The 19242-nt window shown below is 37.5% G+C and overlaps 1 protein-coding gene across 7 annotated transcripts in view; it reads left to right on the forward strand.

The window, feature by feature from the left end:
• Positions 1-19242, forward strand: part of TIAM2 (TIAM Rac1 associated GEF 2) — a 228189-nt gene that overhangs the window by 87558 nt on the left and 121389 nt on the right. For 5 of the 7 annotated variants that reach the window (XM_063097595.1, XM_063097599.1, XM_063097600.1 and 2 more), the window contains exon 1: positions 9689-9835. The exons of 1 other annotated variant lie outside the window; for it this stretch is intronic. The gene's annotated coding sequence lies outside the window, so the exon portion shown is untranslated. Of the gene's footprint in view, positions 1-9688; positions 9836-11313; positions 11346-19242 lie in introns of those variants that run through there. One more of the 7 variants, XM_063097596.1, reaches the window with a different exon arrangement.

Here is a 19242-nt window from a genome sequence, read left to right on the forward strand (position 1 = left end):
TCTAGCATCTGCATTCTTCATGAGGGACAGCATCCCCACAGCATGTCATTATTACCACGATGTAGTGTATCTTAGAACATGACAGTCTCACTTTCTGAAAGCAATCTACTTTACGTTTTAAACAATAAAAAACAAAAGAGGTACTTTGTGGCATGTATACTAATGGGCCATGAATTGTAATATATCACCGGGCAGCATATCAAACATAGGAAGAAAGTATTATTCCCCATTGTATGATCGAACCCAGAAACCACCTGTTTAATCAGTAATGAAACCCTGATCCTTTGCCTCAACCCACTTGCATTTGGATTTGGCTCCACAATCCATGAAACCGTTGAAGACATGCTGGTTCTTACTAGGTCTTGGCTGGTCTCTCTCCCTATGGGGTCATTTCTCTAACTTGTAAATACAATTCAGATCTCAGCCTAGTTGCCATCTCAGCCATTTCCTAATCTTCCAGTTTAAATGAGCCACTCGTGACTTATCTCATCACATTGTTATGAGTCTCTGCTTTGCATGTCTCACTCTAGGATACTCATATATTTATTTACCTATTTGTTTTGACTGTTTCTCCCCATTTGAGTGAAGCTCAATGAGAGCAGAGACTTTCTCTTACTCACAGCTCTATTTCCAGCACCCAGAGTAGTGGCTTAGTCACAGTAGGCTTGCTCTATTATCTGTCTACCCATCTGATGGAGTTTGGATGTGTTGTCCCCTCCAAAACTCATGTGGAAATTTGATCTCCAATGTGGCAGTCTTGGAAACTGATTGAGTCATGGGAGCGGATCCCTCATGAATGGATTAATGTTCTCCTTGGGGGAGGGGGGATTAATGAGTGAGTTCTTGCTCTGTTAGTTCCAGTGAGAGCTCTTTGCTTAAAAAGACCCTGGCACCTTCTCTCTCTCTCTCTTGCTTCCTCTCACCATGTGATCTGCTTGTACCTGCCAGCTCCCTGCCACTTTTCACCATGAGTAGAAGCAGCCTGAGGCCCATGCCAGACGCAGCTGTCTCAGAATTGTAAGCCAAATAAACCTCTTTCCTTTATAAATTACCTAGTCTTAGGTATTCTGTTATAGCAACACAAAACGGACTAAAACACCATCTACCCATCCGTTTATCCATCCATCTATCACTTGTCTGCCTGCCTGCCTGTCTCTATGTATCTATCTGTGTATTTGTGTATCTATCACCTGTTTATCATCTATTTGCTATTATCTGTCTATCACCTGTCTGTCCATCCGTCTATCATCTGTCTCTAACCTTTCTCTACACTCTTTCTCTCATCCCTCCCTCCCTCTATCTGTATCTATGTATAAAATGGTTCGGCCATATAAAGTTATGTGATGCCACACTAAAACTATTTCTCCAATTAGGATGCGGGGAGGCCTTCTTATTTCCTTTACAGTTAATTATTTAACCTTTGATTTCTCTTTTAGATTCTCCCTTTTTGTACCAAGTCTAAGGTACAACAGAATGCTGAGAAATTGAACTTTAATTACAAAATTCTAATTTTTAAAAATCGTTTTACACTACCTGTGTTTTTTTTTTTTTTTTTTTTTTTCTTTTGCTGGGGCTGTGTGCTTGAATTACCAAGTTACCTCTTCAGCCAGCTCATTCTGAATGAGTGGTTATACTAAGAGTTGTTCACACCTCCTTTGTGGGTAAGTTTGAGGCACTTGTATGTCTCAAAGGACTTAAAAATATATGTCAGTCTATATTTGTTTGCTTAATTGCCACATTCCAATATAGTTCTGTCAACTGCTCTTTGTATGAGGATCTTAGTGGGGAAAGGCACTGCTCTTTGTATGAGGATCTTAGTGGGGAAAGGCAAAGTTTGGGTGCTAATTGAGGTTCCTGCAGGCAACAGGGCTCTGAATCTGCATAGATTGTTACAAACACACTTGAGTTTGATATGCTGGGTGATCCACTCAGTGTGGAATACTATTATGCTTATCCTTTCTGGGGCCTTAGATGGAGAAGATGCAGTCTGGGAAGGTTTAGTTTCCATCTCTTTAAATGTCAAATACTAATAAAGAACACACTTACATGCCAAGCTAAATAGGATCTTCTGCTGAAGAACACATATAGAGCATATAGTTTCTAGTTGGAATTGTAGGATTAGGAGACTTGGACATTGAGAAACCACTGAGGAAAGGTACTATTCCACCTATGATGTTAGGTGGTTTCATTCTGACTTAGGTGTTTTACTAATGGATGTGTTGGTATTGCAGGTTGCGTTCTAACGCAGGAAAGCTAAACCTTTTCCTAGCAGTGTGTGAAATGGTTGCAAGTTGTTTCCTGGGTATGTTTTCCGTGTCTGCAGTTCATGCTTGCTTTACTGAAGCACACTCATGTAAATGTAATCTTTCCAGGCAACAATTTGCCCCATCTTTCTTTGGCTGACTGTTTTGTGTCCTTTGGGTCTCAACTGAAGGTACTACTCCCTTTGAGAGAACTCTGACCACCCAATCTCAAGTGGCCTCCCAGCCACTGTTACCACATCACTCTATGTTAATTCTCTGCAAAGCGCTTATCTTTCCCTGATGGTTTTCTCATTTGTGTATTTATGTATTGAGTGACCTTGGGCACATTATTTAACCTCTTTGTGCCTGAGTTTCTACTTTTGTAAAATGGGGGTAATAAAAGTATTTTCTTCATAGAGTGATTGTGATTAATTATGTCAATATATGTGCTATATAAATCTCTGCTATTTTATTTAGGATATACTTGGATTTTTAAATATTATATATACTAACTGGGTTTTTAAAAATACTATATTTGGGTACTGGTCATCAAATAGTGGCACAACTGTGAGAATTTGTTTTTTTTCCATTGATAATTTGTTTTGCATTGAAAACAGTCCATTCCTGAGATTACCAGAAAGAATAGGCTTTTAATAAGTTATAATAACACTGATTGCAAACATGCCATTTTCCATATGTATAACAATACTGTTATCTCTTTGGTATCAGATAGACTTGGTTTGAGTTTTTCAGTTGCACCAGTTTTGTGGCCTTCAGTGAATTACTTAAATTTGCTTTGCCTCAGCTCCTCTTTTGCAGAGTGATGGTAATAATACAAATCAGAGAGGATTGCTGTGAGAATTAAATAAGAAAATATATGTCAAACTCCTGGCACAATGCCTATCTGACAGATTTAGGTACTTACTAACCCTTAGTCCTTCTTTTTTCTCTCCATACCTTAAATTTAAGATGCACATTGATATCTAGAGGAAGATGATCAAAATTGGGAATGTGTGGAAAGAATATCCTATACATAGTGATGAAGGGAACAGAATATTGAGCTTAGAAAGCAGTAAGCTTAGTGGGGAATGTACCTTAATGTGTTGGAGAGGACATTGTGTGTAAGGGGGAGCAGGGTTAGTGAGGATGCTTGATCCACTTCTGAGGATAGTGCTAGGACCCAGGGGTAGCAGTAGAAGGAATCTTCTTTGGGTTTCATGTAAGGAAGGACTTTCTTCTGTCTGGAGGCTGGTTGGATGCAGATGTTGAAAGGATTCCTCTACTCACCAGGAAGGCTAATGGGATGGCTTCTGTGGTTGTATAGAATGCCTCTTCTATGTAAATGGCCCCCTCTCCAAAATCATGCCTGCCTATCTGGTTGCTTTGACCAAGTTGGTTGTGTGAGATGTATGCCCCTAGAGACTCAGGATTTAGCCTTCTGAAGTCAGGAGTTGAGATTGCTGATTGTTTTCATTGAAGATGTTTTTCAGGATTGAAAATTTTCCTGTTTGTGTTCTGTCATTCGCATTCAGAGATTGCAAACTGTTGGGCTTCCAGCTGGTTCTGGGCTGTGGCATGTGCTCCCTAACAGAGTGGTGAACTTCCCATCACTCAGTGTATTTAGGTAAAAGAGAGTGGCCCAGCTGTCAGGATACCATAGGAGGTTCTCAAATTAGAAGGAAGGTTTTGCTAGATAGATGACCTTCTGGTCTCTTTGGGAACTCAGATTTAATTATTCTCTGAATTAAACTTATTAGGAACCTCTCAGCTTAAACAGTTTTTCTTTAGTCCATAAAAAGAAAATGTTGTGAGTCAACTGAGAGGCTGAATATAACACTTTAATTACTTTTAGATCTGGGCAGATTACTTATACTTTCTTAAATATTCCAATATGACTGTCGAAAAATGTTGTAAACAGATGTTTTTAGTAGCTAGTATTTATAAGTCAAGATTTTAAAAGTGTATCTTTTAAATTATTTTTTTCTACTCAAAATTTTATTTTACCTTAGCTGAAACTCATTTTTGTAGATTTCTTTTTAGTAGCATGATTTTTTAATGCAGATTTTATCATTTTCTTTAAAGTATTACCTGTTACTTATTATAAAACATTCTATTTAATTTCAAAATTTAGGATTTTATACATTATTGTTCATTGTCATTTGTCAAAGTGTATTTAATTCAGATGTAATGGTCTACAGAAAAAAATCACTTTTAAGGAAAACTATTATGAAGAAATGGTTTTAAATCTTAATTTTTCTGTCACCTAATATTTGCTTATTGTTGCAAAAGTAATTTCTCATTTGGTTAAATTATTTGGGCTTGCTTATTTTGTAAAGTAACACTTTGACTCTATATTTATGCCATAAAGTCTCTCATTTCCATGACAATTGACTCCATTAAAAAATATTTTTTTGCACATTTGATGCCTTTCAAACACTTTAAAGCAGTCCATATTGTGCTAGTATTGCATCTTGAATTTTCTTAAAATTGACTATTGATTTTGAAGACATCTCCAGTTTGCTTTCAAAAAAGTAAAAAGTTAATTTTGTTCTTTGTTTTGTTCTCATTTAATACATAATCATTGAGTGATTAGAAGTGTTTTAATGTTGTTGTAGTACTGGGCAAAAAAAAAAGTAGTGCATAATTTTAGGAAAAAATAGTTACGTGAAGAGGTCTTTTAGGTTCACTGACATTTTTTCCTAACAGTGGTGTAAAGCAATGGAATCGAAATTATTAACTCACTGTGTTTACCTATGTTTTTTGTTTGTTGCAATTAAGATTTGGCTGGATTTGTCTGAATCAACTTATATTAAATATGAAGTTTTTAAACTGAGTCTCCTGGGCTCTGTTTTCTTCTTCATCAGTATTTGTGAGGGATGCTGTTTTTCTGACAGTGTACAATCACTGTGGGATAGGCGCCATTTTGAGAAAAAGGTTTGTAAGAGCAAAAGTTAGGATCATCTAATTTTGTGGTTGTTAGACTCCCAGCAGCAAGTGCTGGGGCTTTTCCTGCAGTATGGCCCCATTGTCCCCAAAGCCCCCATAGAGCAGGAGGCAGGAGCAGGTGACCAACTGCCAGTACAGTGACATTACAAGGGTGTCCTGATGATGAAGGTGCACACCAGTGGGCATTGAGACCAAAGGGGCCTGGAATATGAAACCCTATAGGAGAATGGCTGGGGAACTTCAAACAGAAACTTTAAGCGGTCTTGTTGGGTACTTCATGTGTGGGCTGACTTATTTCAAATAAAGGAGTTGAGCGCCTTCTGACACGAAGCTGTAGACTGCAGCAAACACTATTCTTCATTTCATGTTCACCACCACTGCCATCATCACTGTTATCTTCCATTCATTCATTCATTTATACATTTACTCAACAGATGTTTACTGGATTTTCACCATGTGCCAGGCACTTTGTAAAGTACTGGACTTTTAACAGTAAATGATTTTAACAAGAGCCCTGCTTTATGGAGTTTACATTCAAAGGCAAGCCTTGTGTTAAACAATTTACATGTGTTATTTTACTTAATCCTTACTTAGCTTTGGAAGGCAGCAGTTATCATCATTTTACATATTAAGAAACCAAGGCTCAGAGAAGTTAACTCTAAAGCCTGGGCCCTGAGCTGTTTTGCTAGCCTCCTGGGAGAAATGACTGAGTGGCAAATGAATTGCATGTGTCAATTGTACATTTGTGTGGGTTTTCAGCATCATGTGTGGGAAGTAAACTTTCAAACCATGCCAGTTTTAGACAGACATGAAGGCCAGCCGTGCATGCTCTCTCTGTATTCTCTGAGCTAATTTGGAAGACTTTGGTTTCAGAAACAGACTTGCTTGATTTGGGCCTTTTGAAAAAATGGGAGAAAAATAACCTCCCCAAAGTAATGTTTCTGAGGATCTTAGGATTCTCACATGAATACTTTGTATGCTTCATTTTCTTCTACTTGGCCATCATCTTAGGACATTTTTGCAACTGCATTTCTCGAGTTAGATTCTTTCAGCCCACATTATTTGAGTACCATTTTCCATCAGAAACAGTGCGGTAAAGTTTTCTTCAGCACAGAAGGTATTGCTATGTCTTTAATTGCATCAGAGGGGGATGTTTACATTTATGAGGGATTATTTCATCTTTTGAAATCCTGTTCAGATGAAAGTAATTTATATTTTTAAGCTTTACTTATTATTATTATATTGCTTTATTTTTATTTTTCTGCCATGAATTGACTATAGATTAGCGATAAGGAATGATGCTTGATGGGATGTTCTTTCAGTACCATCCTGTATTTGACCTCAAAAGTGAGGAATATGGAAGGAGTTGGGTTTCTTGAATACTAAGCAAAGAGATTATTTTTGACAGCTTGTACTACTTTAAAAATTGTACTTTTAATGTCAGTTTTTCTTATAACTATTTACAGATTAGTACATATTTATTTATATTTTTGTTTGCGATAGGCATTATCAATCCCATTTTATGATGAAGGAAATGAGATTCAGAAGGCCTCTGAGTTACTAAGAGATGAATTACTAGCCACAGGCTATTGGTTTTGAAACCTGACGTATTTCCACTACATCCTTATTTTTTATTAGTTATGATTTGTCAAGTGATAGTAGCTCTCAGTTTTTTTTCTGGAAGTGTTCCTATGCTTCATTTTATCATCTTACATCCAGTTCCTTTCCGGATAGGCACAGAAACCCTTAAAAGTATATACCTTTGCACACGTGTGCTTCCACAGCATAGGATATTCATGTCCTTGATTACTATCAGGTTAGGAACAATTTTTGCTTAGTCTTGACTAGGCGTATAGTAAATCATGGTATTTTTTATGGATTGACCTATTGTGGATATTGTATGTGTGTGTGTGTGTATACACATATGTCATTTCCCCCCAAACTTTTATTAAGAAAATTTACAAAAATATAGGAATGTCAAGAAAATTTTCCAGTGAACACCTGTAAACCCATCACTTGAATTCTACAGTTGTTAACATTTGCTAAATTTGCTTTTACAAGTGTCATTTTACATTGTGTGCTTCAGAATAGAATATTTCATAAGTAACAATTTACATTTTTCTCAGAGGTCTTTGCCAAGGATTTAATTTTAGATGCTTGTTAACACATATGTCCTGTTACATTATTATCTCAGAATGAAGCGTTAGAAAGATCAAGTCAAGTTTTATGATTTGGAAGTATGTTGGTTGTTGCAATTTTAGTATGAAGAACTAAACAGAGAGTATTTTACTGTAGTTGGGCGAAGTCTAAAGAACTTGAAAAACCTTACATAGTTTGAAACCCCAAGCGACTTTATAAATTCATAGAACTAAAGTTATTTGGGTGACCTTAGTAATGAAAAATGGAACCAGACAGTGCAAACCCATTTGAAATGTCTGAGGATGTTGGAGATCATTCATTCTTACAGGCAGTTCTGGCATAGAGGAGTCTGTGTATAAAATGTATCAAAATGTCGTAATTGTCTTAAGAAAGTCTAGAAGCAAGAATAAAATAGGAATATGCAAGTATTTCCATGCAGTTCGTTTTCTTTTGGTACTTTTATCACCTTCACAAACATGCCTCTTTAAATTTCCTTCTTCCATCTGAAATAGTTTCTCCTTCATATCAAGGAGTTTGTTCTCCTGTCTCAAAATTATATGGAAGACTTTCTTTTATGCTGGCTGATATTTTATTTTACCATTTTTTTTAGTAAGAGAAACAGTGTGGCTAGGTTTAAAGAAATAGGAGTTCAGTGACTTAACAGTATTCTTTTTTTTTTTTTTTCTTTTTCGTGACCGGCACTCAGCCAGTGAGTGCACCGGCCATTCCTATATAGGATCCGAACCCGCGGCGGGAGCGTTGCTGCACTCCCAGCGCCGCACTCTCCCGAGTGCGCCACGGGGTCGGCCCCAGTATTCTTATTCTTCTGTATTTACTTAGAGTATTTTTTAATACACACACACATCAAATTAACATTTTGGGAATTTCCATGTTTTGTGTTGTGTGACTTGGCTCCTGTTGCAACCTTCTGACTTCAGTCCCAGGAGTTGTAGTTACTTGGATGGTATGACCTTGCTCTGCTGCCTGCTGTTGACCAGCTCTGTGACCTTGTGCAAGCCACTTAGGGTCTTTGTGTTTTTAATCTGTAATGTGAGGGGGTTGGAATAGGGAATTTTTCAGATCTGTTCCACCGTGCTAGAAATTCCTTGGTTCTGTGTTCACATTTAAATTTTTATGGAGGTTAGACTAATTTTTGTAACTGTTAGATTGATGATCTTATGTAGTAGTTCTTATGATTTGCCAGTTAAGATTAGAAAGCATACCTTCAAGTGTGTTTTAATTATGTATGGGAAAAAAATTCTGTTTGCCTGTGTGTGTACCTGTATGTGTATGCATATATATGTAAAAATACCTTTTTCATTGAGATATGGAATTAAAAATTTTTTCTCTATAGTAAAATCTGGTCTTTAAGGTCATATAGGAATCTTGTCTGTGCATATGTAGGTCCATTTACATTTTAAAAATAATGAAAATATTACCTTAAAAATTTCTTGCCACATGCTTGTCAGGATAACTTGTGTTATCTGCACACTTAGAATATGTACATCTTGGAAACTTCTGATTGAACTGTTTTATTCTAAAAAGTATAACTTCAACAATGGAAATACTACCACACAGGTGTGATCCTGTTCTCTCACCCATTCAGTACCCTCCTCCCCAAAACGAATATGAAATATCTGAAAATGTTGCTTTATCTTTTGGGTATTCTTTAAATATCAGGTCTTTCATCAAAGGATATAACAAAACTTAAAAAACATTCTGAACTTCTGTTGTATAACTTTTATTTAAAGCAATTTAATGTACATTTTGATAAAATAGTACTATACTGGGATCATAGGGACTTCCAGTGTAGAACACTGTAGTTCAGCTAACTTAAAAATTAAATAACTCCAGCAGGGAACATAAAGTATAAACATGATATTTTGCAAATCATAAAATTATTTTTAAGGGCTGCTCTTGAGGCAGGGTTTTTATGACCATAACATTCCAGCTGTGGTTTTGGAGGCACACTGTCTACTACTGCTCTGAATACAAGGATGGTAGGTGTGCATTCTTACTGCTAAAGGGTTTAAAAAAGAAGCTGAGGGTCCCTTCAAGTGAGTAAACCTTTATTCAGCAAACCTTGGAGCCATGTTCCTATGGAACTTTGGTGGTAATTGTGGAATGCAGGTCCAACAACAGCCCAGTCATGGGCGAGCCTGGTGTCTCTGAGGCGTGATGGCAGGCTGTGCTGGCTAATCGCTTCAGGCAGCCCATGGAAAACCACTTTCTGGTTAGGTCTGCATCATACTGTTCCACCAATGGAAAAAATTGAACATGATGAGGGTGTGTAGCTAGCAGACAAAAATATATCCAGCATTGCACAGAATCTGTTTTTAGCTCATAACGGCTGAGCATTTGAAGTGTTAGACACTGTTTCCTGGCGTACCATGGGCAGAAAGAAGAGAGGGTTTGTAGATGTGTATGTAGACTCTAGCTTTGTGAAACTTTTCATATTATCTAAAGGACCCTGAGAAAAACTGGCTACATCCAAAGTTTTGGCAAAGGTAAGGTTATAAATATTTATTTCCTCCCTTCTGGAGTTGAGACTTAATTTTATATGTGAGATACAAATGTTTCTTGAAACGCTCTCTTCGGCACTATATCCTTGTTTCCTGACTTATCTTTGTTTTGTATTAATTTGTACTTAGTCTGCACACGTTGCTGTGCATATGGGAATTATTACCTTTAAATTTGAGTGTCAATATGCTTTCAAACACTTACTGATTTATTCCAGTTGCCTGCCCAATTTGACCAATTAACTATCCAAAAGCTGATTGTACATACTGTATGAATTTTTCCTGATGTCTCAAGAAAGTACCATTTCTCAGTCTGATCACATTAAAGCACTTGTGATGATTACTTTATCTTTGCCAGTTAATTCTTTCAGGGTAGAAAGGGAAATTAAAATGTGGCAGAGGTTGTATTTTATAGTTTCCTGTAGTTTCCTAGTTGTTATATAATCTCATTAGGCCTTAGTTTGAGCTATTTGGTTTAAGAGTTTCTTTTCAAGCTTGTAATTTGTGGTTCACTGTTTAATATTGTTTGTCTTTAACTTTTGTCTCAAACTTTCTGAAAAAGAAATGGAATCCCTTGTAATTTAGGGAGAAAGTGTACCTTGCTGAAGTAGAGTGATTGGTGTTATAAACCATCAGAGACTGTTCATTCATGAGGGTGTTTGAACACAAAAAGCACAAGCACCGTTGAGAGCCTAGTGCGTGTGCTTTTCAGCAGGGACTGAGGAGCCCTGGCTTTGCTGCAGTTCTTCCTTGGCTTTACGTTAATTTGGCCAAGCATGTAATTCTCAGAAAATTGGTAGGTGGAGAGACAGAAATAGGAAGCTTTATTGAAGTTGTTGTAACTTGGAAGATTATTTATAGAATTTCTGGAAAGTAATGGTATGGCTGAGCAGCTGCTAGAGTTTTTCCTAACACGTTTAAACATTTTACTGTGGCCTTCCATCACGCTTAGGGTTTCTAAAATTTTATACTTACTTCCAGTGTAATGAGGTTATAAGTTATTTTCAGTCAGGCAGTGTGTGTTCCTTTTCAGTTGTATCAGGACTGTTTTCTCTGTGGGTATATTGTGTGTTGTCAATTCCTTCACTTTCTTTACAGAAATGTCTTTTAGGGATGGAGGAATGGTGATTGCATTCCAGATAGGTTAGAATTAATAGAAAAATTCCTTATGTTTTATTGATCACTTTTCCTTTTTATCTAAAAAATGCTGCTCTGACAGCTCTGGCAACTGTTTAGAGCAGGAACAGAGCAAGCACTGGCCATCGCCTCTCCTCCAGTCGCATTAACACTTGTCACGTACTTTGATTTTTACCAGAGCTCATAGATAGCAACTGAAGTCTGTTGAAGAACCTCATGACTCAAATCCATACTGAACAGCTGTAAATAATGTTTTGAATGCAAGTAGATAATGCCTTATTTCAATATTTTAGCGCAGAGAGTGTCTTGCAAAGACCTTTCATTAGACCATGACTGTGGGAAGGAGGCCTGGAAGTGCAAGGTAAGGGTTAGGCTCCTTGCAATGAAATTGCATTCCAATGTGGCCCCTCACCTACCCACTAAGTAAAGCAGATGATTCTGTCTTGGTGGTCCAAGATTGTATTTGAGCAGAGCCATATTTCCTTTTGCAAAAGTTAGCTCAGGGTCTCTGCAATCTCTTCCTGCCATAAATACTGAATGAAAGAACACAGAGCCTGTTCTCCTTAAGTATCTGATGGGGCACTTTACTATGTCTGTATGTGCCTCTAGGTTTGGCCCACTTTGTAAGATTCACTTATGTGATGACAATAAATTGGGTTAGTGAGATCCCTTAGCTCAACTGTTAGATTAGAAAAAGAATCATTTCCTTTTTATGGAACATTCAGAACAAGGTCTTTTTGGACATACTTTTTATTTTTAAGAGATAATTTGCATTTTTTCTTTGAAATTAAGTGTACCTTAAATATAGGCTAAAGTAATAATGGCTTTACTAAGAGGGCTAAAAAAAAAAAAAGATAAGGGTATGGAATTGAAAGATATAGCAACAATATTAAAGATGGTAAAAAGGAATAATAATAGTAAATAAATCTGTATTTCTGACTGTTGAATTATAACAACTATGGTGGGATGTCTTTTTATTACACAATCCCATTTAAAGCAGGCTTACAAATGTTAAGCTTTAACATCAGTGTCCCAAGAATATATTGTACACTCTATTTTCAGCTATGTATAGTCCCTAATGTTCTAGACACATAGAATTTTAGAGCTGAAAATGGATGTTAGACAAATTTTCAAATGGGAAAACTGAAAAACCACAGAACTGAAGTGACTTGTCCAAATTTACAGAGGTAGTTAGTTGCCCAGCTGGAATGAGATTCCAGGTATCCTATTAATTAGTGCTTTTCTTATACTACCTGTTTTTTTTATTTGGGAATACTTTGGTACATCCTGATATATCTTACTTAGTAAATCAACAGAGACATGTATATGCATACATATGTGTATATGTGTATATATGTATGTATCTGTATATGTACATACATACATATATCTATCCATTTACCTTCCTCTCTTCCTCCTCCTTCCTTTCTTCCTTCCCTCCTTTCCTTTTTTTGGTTCTTTCTTTTATCTACTTACCCACCTGCTCACCAAATCAGACAGATTTAAAGCTCTAATGAAGTTCAAGGTTGTACACTCAGTTGGCGACCATCATCTCTCTATTGCCAGAGAGAATTTTATGTACACATATGTTACTCTCACTTATGTAATAAGACAACTTTGATTAGACTTTATCTGCCAATATGTTCCTGTTTCAGCCTTAGATTAAGAGGGTTTTTTTTTGTTGTTGTTGTTTTTTGTCATCTCATTCCAATAGAAGACTGTTTAGGTTTTGTTAGTTCTGTGTTTTATAAAAGAGAGGCTATGGAAAAGAACAGAAACATAGCAGATGAGTTTGGCTTTAGTGCCAAGGTAATGTAAGGCACTTATGGAAAAATAAACTTTACATATAAAGTTATAGACTAAGTTATCGTTTACACTTTAGGAAAGGGATGTGGTGGGCACTACAGATACTGTCTGGACAAAGTTGATCCAGGGCGTTCCTTGGACTTAAATAAAGGTTAAAAATCCTGGGTATCTTTAGGGCAAGTACTGGAAAGTGAGAATAATCTTTATCTGGCTTTTGTACTTGACCGTGACACATGTCTATAGTTGCAGAATTGTTGGATGGGATTTCTAAAAGGAGGTGAGAAGAAGAGCTAAAGAGATATGGAATTTACAGGCTGGTAAAGACAAAAGCTAAAATCTGATTAAAGGCAATTAAACTCTGAAGCAGCGAATGAAAATAAAATTGTTTTCAAGTCATTTGTGGCCACCTCTGTTTGTTTTGGCAGCTGGCATGTATGGGGATATGAACCCTTGACTTGATGTTATTAACACTGCACTCTTAACCACTTGAGCTAACTGGCCAGCCTGTGGCCACCTCTGGAAGGTGGAAAAAGGCATCTTAAAGACAAGCAAAAGGAAGCATTATGCACAGACAGTAGTAAACCAAGGAAACTCATAATATTAAGAGATAGAAAGTAAAGAGCTTCATGAGAAGTGTACAGAAATTCATGGAAAATTGATAAGCTGATCACAAATGAATCAGAACAACCAGACAGTTAAATGCAAAACGACAACAACAAAAACCCTGAAATATGAGAACCTAACAAAAACCTTCACTTAAATTTTTTTTTTTTTACATGTGACTTATAGGGGAAAAAATAGAAATTATAAGAAAATGCAGAGATAAGGAATTTATCAAAGAGTTTCTCACTGGATTTGATGCCCTTTTATCCTAGTGCCTTACTACATGTATACAATGTTTGTCATTCTCAGTGTTTCTGCTGAAGTTTTTCTTTCTTTCTTTCTTTTTTTTTTTGGGGGACCGGTAAGGGGATCGCAACCCTTGGCTTGGTGTCGCCCGCACCGCGCTCAGCCAGTGAGTGCACCGGCCATTCCTATATAGGATCTGAGCCCTTGGCGGGAGCGCCGCTGCACTCCCAAGCACCACACTCTCCCGAGTGTGCCACGGGGCCGGCCCTCTGCTGAAGTTTTTCTAATAATAGAGGGCAGTTGCTCTTGGGCCAACTCCTCCTCTTATGTATGAGATTTTTTCTCCCTTTAGTCTCTTCAAAGACATTTTAGGGTTTTCCCTCTCTCTACTGTCACATCAAATTTTCCCTCTGTCATTCTCATTAGCATGCTGAGATTTATCCTAAAGGCACAAAAACAATAACAACAACAATAACCTATTTTTTGGTCCTGCCATCCTTCCAGCTACCATCTGATTCTTCTGCTTCCTTTATAGTAAAACTCCTTGAACAAGTTGTCTCTGTTCACCATTTTCTGTTTAATTGGCCTCATCCTCAAACTCACTCCAGTCCGGCTTTCTCTACCCCACTCTGCTCTTGTCAAGTTCACCAGTAACCTCCTACATCTGCTAAATCCAGTGCTCCCTTCTTAGTCCATTTTAATCAGAAGCATTTGACACTGTGGCTCATGGTCTCCTCTCTGAAATAATTTTTGATTTGTGTTAAGGGCAACACACTCGATTGGTTTCCTCTTAATTCAGCCGACTGCTCCTCCTATTTCCTTTACGTGTTTCTCCTCCTCTACATGACCTCTTAATGTTGGAGAGCCACAGAACCTCCTGGGACCTCTTGTCTTCACTTTGTTTACTAATGGACGGCTTGTCCAGTTCATGTTTTAAATACCATCTTCATGTGGATGAGTAGCAACTTTGTACCCCTAGCCCACCTCTGCCCTGAACTCCAGACTCGTGTGCCCAACTGCCCACTCAGCATTGCCTCTTTCATACCCAATAGATGTCTCAAACCTAGCATGTCCAGAACTGAACTCCCTATCTTCCCCCCAAGCCTGCAGTGCTCTACCTTCCCCTTTCTTCCTGTGGCTTATGCTGAAAGTTGTGGAGTCGTCCTTGATCTTTCTCACCCTTCACTTCTGTCTACCTGTGAGTACTGTTGGCTCTACTGTACTTGTATGCAGAGTCAGACCACTCCTCCCCCATGCCCACCTCATCTCTCACCTGGGTTGTTGTGTTAGCCCAATGGGTCTCCCTGCTTCCACTTATCTGTTGACATTCCAGACTCACATAGCAGCTACAGTGATCCTTTAAAAATATGTCTCACAATGTCTCTGTCACAACCCTCTAATTATGACTTTCAATCTCAATGTGAAAGCAGAACTCCTTCAAATATTCATCCAGGCTGCACTCACTGGCTTCTGTCCCCTCTCTGACCTCCTCTGCTCTCTCCTCCTTGTTCTCTCTGCTCCAGCCAGGCTGGCCTCCTGCCTTTTCTGCCTTTTCTGCCTTTCCGGGCATTTGCACTTTCTGTCACCTCTGGCTGGAACACTCTTTTCCCAGAATCCATGTGGTCCCCCCTCCTGCAACTCTTTGCTTAAATGTTCCCCTGCAGTGAGGCTTTCTTCGACCTTTTTTGAAGCTTGCAGCACCCCTCCCCTCTGCACTGCCTGTTCCCCCTTTTCCTTCGTTACTATTTTGCCAAAGTACCTATCACTTTCTAATATATAATTTATTTTTCTTGTTTATTGTTCTTCTCTCTCCACTATACTATAAGCTCCATGAGAGCAGGGATTTTTTGGAGGGGCACGTGTGTCTGTTTTGTTTATTGCTATATCCCCAAGGTCTAGAATAGTGTCTAGCACAGAGTAGTTATTTAGTAAATAGTTACTGCATTAATCATGAAAGTGTATCCTACCTGGGAAGCCTGATGATGTAGTGGAAGCAACCTGTAAATGCTAAATATTGTTGTACTGCTATTTATCTTAAAAACATAAATTTTACGTTTAAATTACATTTAATTTACATTAAATTATGGAAGCTTTATATAAGTTACTTAGCATTAAATGAAATTGAAACTTCAAGAAGATGCCCCTTGGTTATTGTTCACCATATCCTACCCCCACAACCTTTAGTAGGTATATTCTAAATCATAATCAGTATTGAGGATAATAACCATGAAGCTTCAAGTATCAAGAAAACAGAATTCGCATTTGTGCAATGTCCTTTGTAAAGTATTAGAATAACTGAATTTTAATCTTAAAGCTCTTTAGTTAACTTAAATTCACAGTTTTTCATTTTATTCTCACCTCCTCATCCCCAGCTGTGGAAGCCTTCACTGCCTGGAAAAAGGATATCTTTAGAGAAGGACTTTTTCAGTATTTTATTGATGAAAGGGGCATAGATTGATCACAACCACGCCTCTGAAAGGGGAGCCTGAAAGTTAAGTTGTACTTTTTAAAAAAACATGGAATAATTTCAGATTAAAAAGTACAGATGAATTTAAAATTATTTTACTGTAATACATATATTTAAAAAATGATTTAAAAGATCCAAGTTTAATTTCTACCTTTGCCCCTTAGTTATCTTGGTCAAATTATTTAATCCCTGGAGGCTAAAGTTCCCTTTTCTATAAAACAGGGATTATTATGCCTGCTTGTAGGGTTCTTGGGCCCTGTGTAGCATGTAGGAGCATTCAGAACATATTAAACCCTTCCCCCCTTCCGTGTGTTGTTCATTTAGTTTGGGTATAAAAAATTTCAAATTCATGTAAATTAGGAAATTTAAACTATACCATTAATACTACTCAATTTTTTTTTCCTGAAAGTTTCTATGAAATTGCTAGTTAAAACAGGTTTGTTGTGAATAATCATATGAGTTAAGGAAATGTTCAGCTATGATTGGTTTAATTTTACCTGCAGGTGCAAGGGCAACTTATATAGTAGCTTTAAGACATAAACTTACAGAAATCAATTCTTAAATAGGACAACAACCCTAGTTGAAGTAGAATAATTACACATTTATGAGGGTGGGAAAGCACCTATTTATAAGAGGGAAAAAAATGTGTGGTTCAAGCCTGGTCATTTTTTAACTTTAACAGAACAGTGTATAATGAAGAAATATTTTGCCAAGAATAACTTGGTACAATTGCTATGGTACATTTTTGTCACAGAATGTGACTGAGGTTTAGAAATACGATGTCTGCTTCTTGTTTAGTGAAGCATTGTTTTATATACAGGTCTCTATAGTCAACGAGAAACCATGTGGTTGTAGCCCAAGTTTCCAACACATGATCTTCTGTTAGAGTTTTGGTGTGAAGCTTTGGGGGTTGCTTACCCATGCCTAAGCTTGCTTTTTGTGGAGTGGCTCATACTCATAAAAGTTAAAAAAAAAAAAAAAAAGGTTATTTAAAAGTCATGCTAACACTTTTGAATCTCATGTTCATAAAAATTATAAAACAGGGTTATTTAAAAGTCATGCTAACAATTATGAATCTTTTGGATCTTTGGTTCTGGTAGTCACCTAAACAGTACAAGGTCTATAGAGACTGGGATTGGACAAATTTTGGATGAGACTTAGGAGAAAAGGCAGAGTGGGACTGAACATTTGATATATTAGAAAAAAAAAAAAACCAAAAAATTCGTGCTTGAAAGAGCCTGGATGAAAATTTATGAAATGCATTTTGTTAATTTCTAAAAGAAAAATAAGGAAAATGTTTTAATTAAGATTATTTCATTTTAGACCATATTCCTTCTGTAATTTTGCTTGAAAAGGTGTTTTTAAAAAAAATCCTTAAATATTTTCAGTTTCTGTGATGGATCAGATATAGCCGGGCCACTGAATTTACTTGACATTCCAAAAACATACCAGTAATATTTGTGGGATTGTCGGTTTCAAATAAAATCAGTGCTGTTAAAGTTGTCGTATTTCTTATTGACTCTCCAAATATTTCATGTTTATAGTCTTTCCCTCTCCCTCCACAGTCTGATGAGTCCCATTGAGGAAGGGATCACATCATCTCTCACTTTTGTTTCCCTTGTAGTGCCCAGCACAGTGCTAGCTATATAGGAGAGTCTCCAGACATTCATGTTGAATTGTTGAATTGAACTCTCTTATTTCACTGCAGTTCTCCCAGTTTCTGCCAACAGTTAGAACATTTTCCTCCTTTGCCAGCGCTACCCCCACACTCATCAAAGAGCTGTTGGCTGCTGTGGACTCTCCCCAGAGGGTGTCCCACAGTGTCCCTAAGTGATGGTTTACCCTGTGGTATTTCTGGGGACAGTAGGGTTGGGGAGGGAGTGAGAGGTACTGGGCAAATGACTATCAGATTTTCCCCCCTTTCTCCTCCCTCCTTCTGCCTTCCCGTCTTACCTTGTCCTCCTCGTCTCTCCAAACTTTGTCCCTGACACTTGTGCTCAGGCCCTGCTGCCCTATCCACCTTTCCCTGAACAAACTGGGGTCTTTCTCCACTTTATTCATTCATTGGTTCAGTTGTTTATGGATTCAGAATGTGGTATAGAGTGCCCAGATCTTTGAACATGTCATTTTCTGTTCCCTGGAATTCTTTTCTTTCCTTTCTTCATCTGACAGAATCCCACTCACCCTTCAAGACCCACTTTTTCAGCTTTCTTCCTTATGGGGTCATTTCTAACTTTCCTAGGAAGAATTTGAATGTCCAATGAAAATTTCTCTTAATTTGTAGAATGCAAAAGGGTGAGGACCATGGGCCTAACTTGTGGTACCCAAACTGCACGTCAATGATGGATCGTCCCTCTCTTATCTGGTTTTTCCTGTCTCTAGCTGAAGTGTTTGCCTTGGATGATGATGTTTCAAATGTTTTGAGATTCTCTAGAGTTTGGTTGTCCTTGGGGCTTATTAGAATGCATGTACCATTCTGATGAAACTGCTATTTGAGGTTTTATAAGTCATTGTTTTTCAAAAAAAATTTTTTTTTGGACCACTACTTGAGTATATGTAATTTTACTTCATAACCTGGTATGCAGGCAAACATACAAGCACCCATGAGTTTAGTTTTGTAAAATGAAACAATTTTTACCCTCACTAGGATTCACTCTTATATTTTCTGTTCTATTTATTATAGTCTCTCCTCTGCTCTATTAATTTCCTAATTGTTCTGTTCTGTTGTTCTATTCTATCCTATCCTATCTATTTAAAAATACTGGTATTAATTGATTAAATGAATTTCATGACTAAACAATGGGTCATGACCCATAATTTGATCAGCCTTCTGTAAGCAAAATGTTGCAGATGTTAGGATTTTTGAAAAATAGACTTACTAAAGTGATGAACTATGCAAAAAAGCTGGGGTATTGTCTCTGTGGAATTTATTACTTTTGCCCTTGTTGAATACCAGCCATGCTTGTCGACTGAGATCCTGCTCCGAGGGCATTCCTTGCTGCACATTGGTTTATCCATTCATCTGTTAATATGCCTTTGGAAGGAGTCCTGCAGAATTGAAAGAGAACCAATGGGGCCAGCAATGGATGCTTAGCTTTTGAGGCTTTTAGCAGCAGCTTGCTTTCCACCCACTGTG

The sequence above is a fragment of the Cynocephalus volans genome, chromosome 5, assembly GCF_027409185.1.
Source record: "Cynocephalus volans isolate mCynVol1 chromosome 5, mCynVol1.pri, whole genome shotgun sequence".
In the NCBI taxonomy this organism is placed as follows: Eukaryota; Metazoa; Chordata; class Mammalia; order Dermoptera; family Cynocephalidae; genus Cynocephalus; species Cynocephalus volans.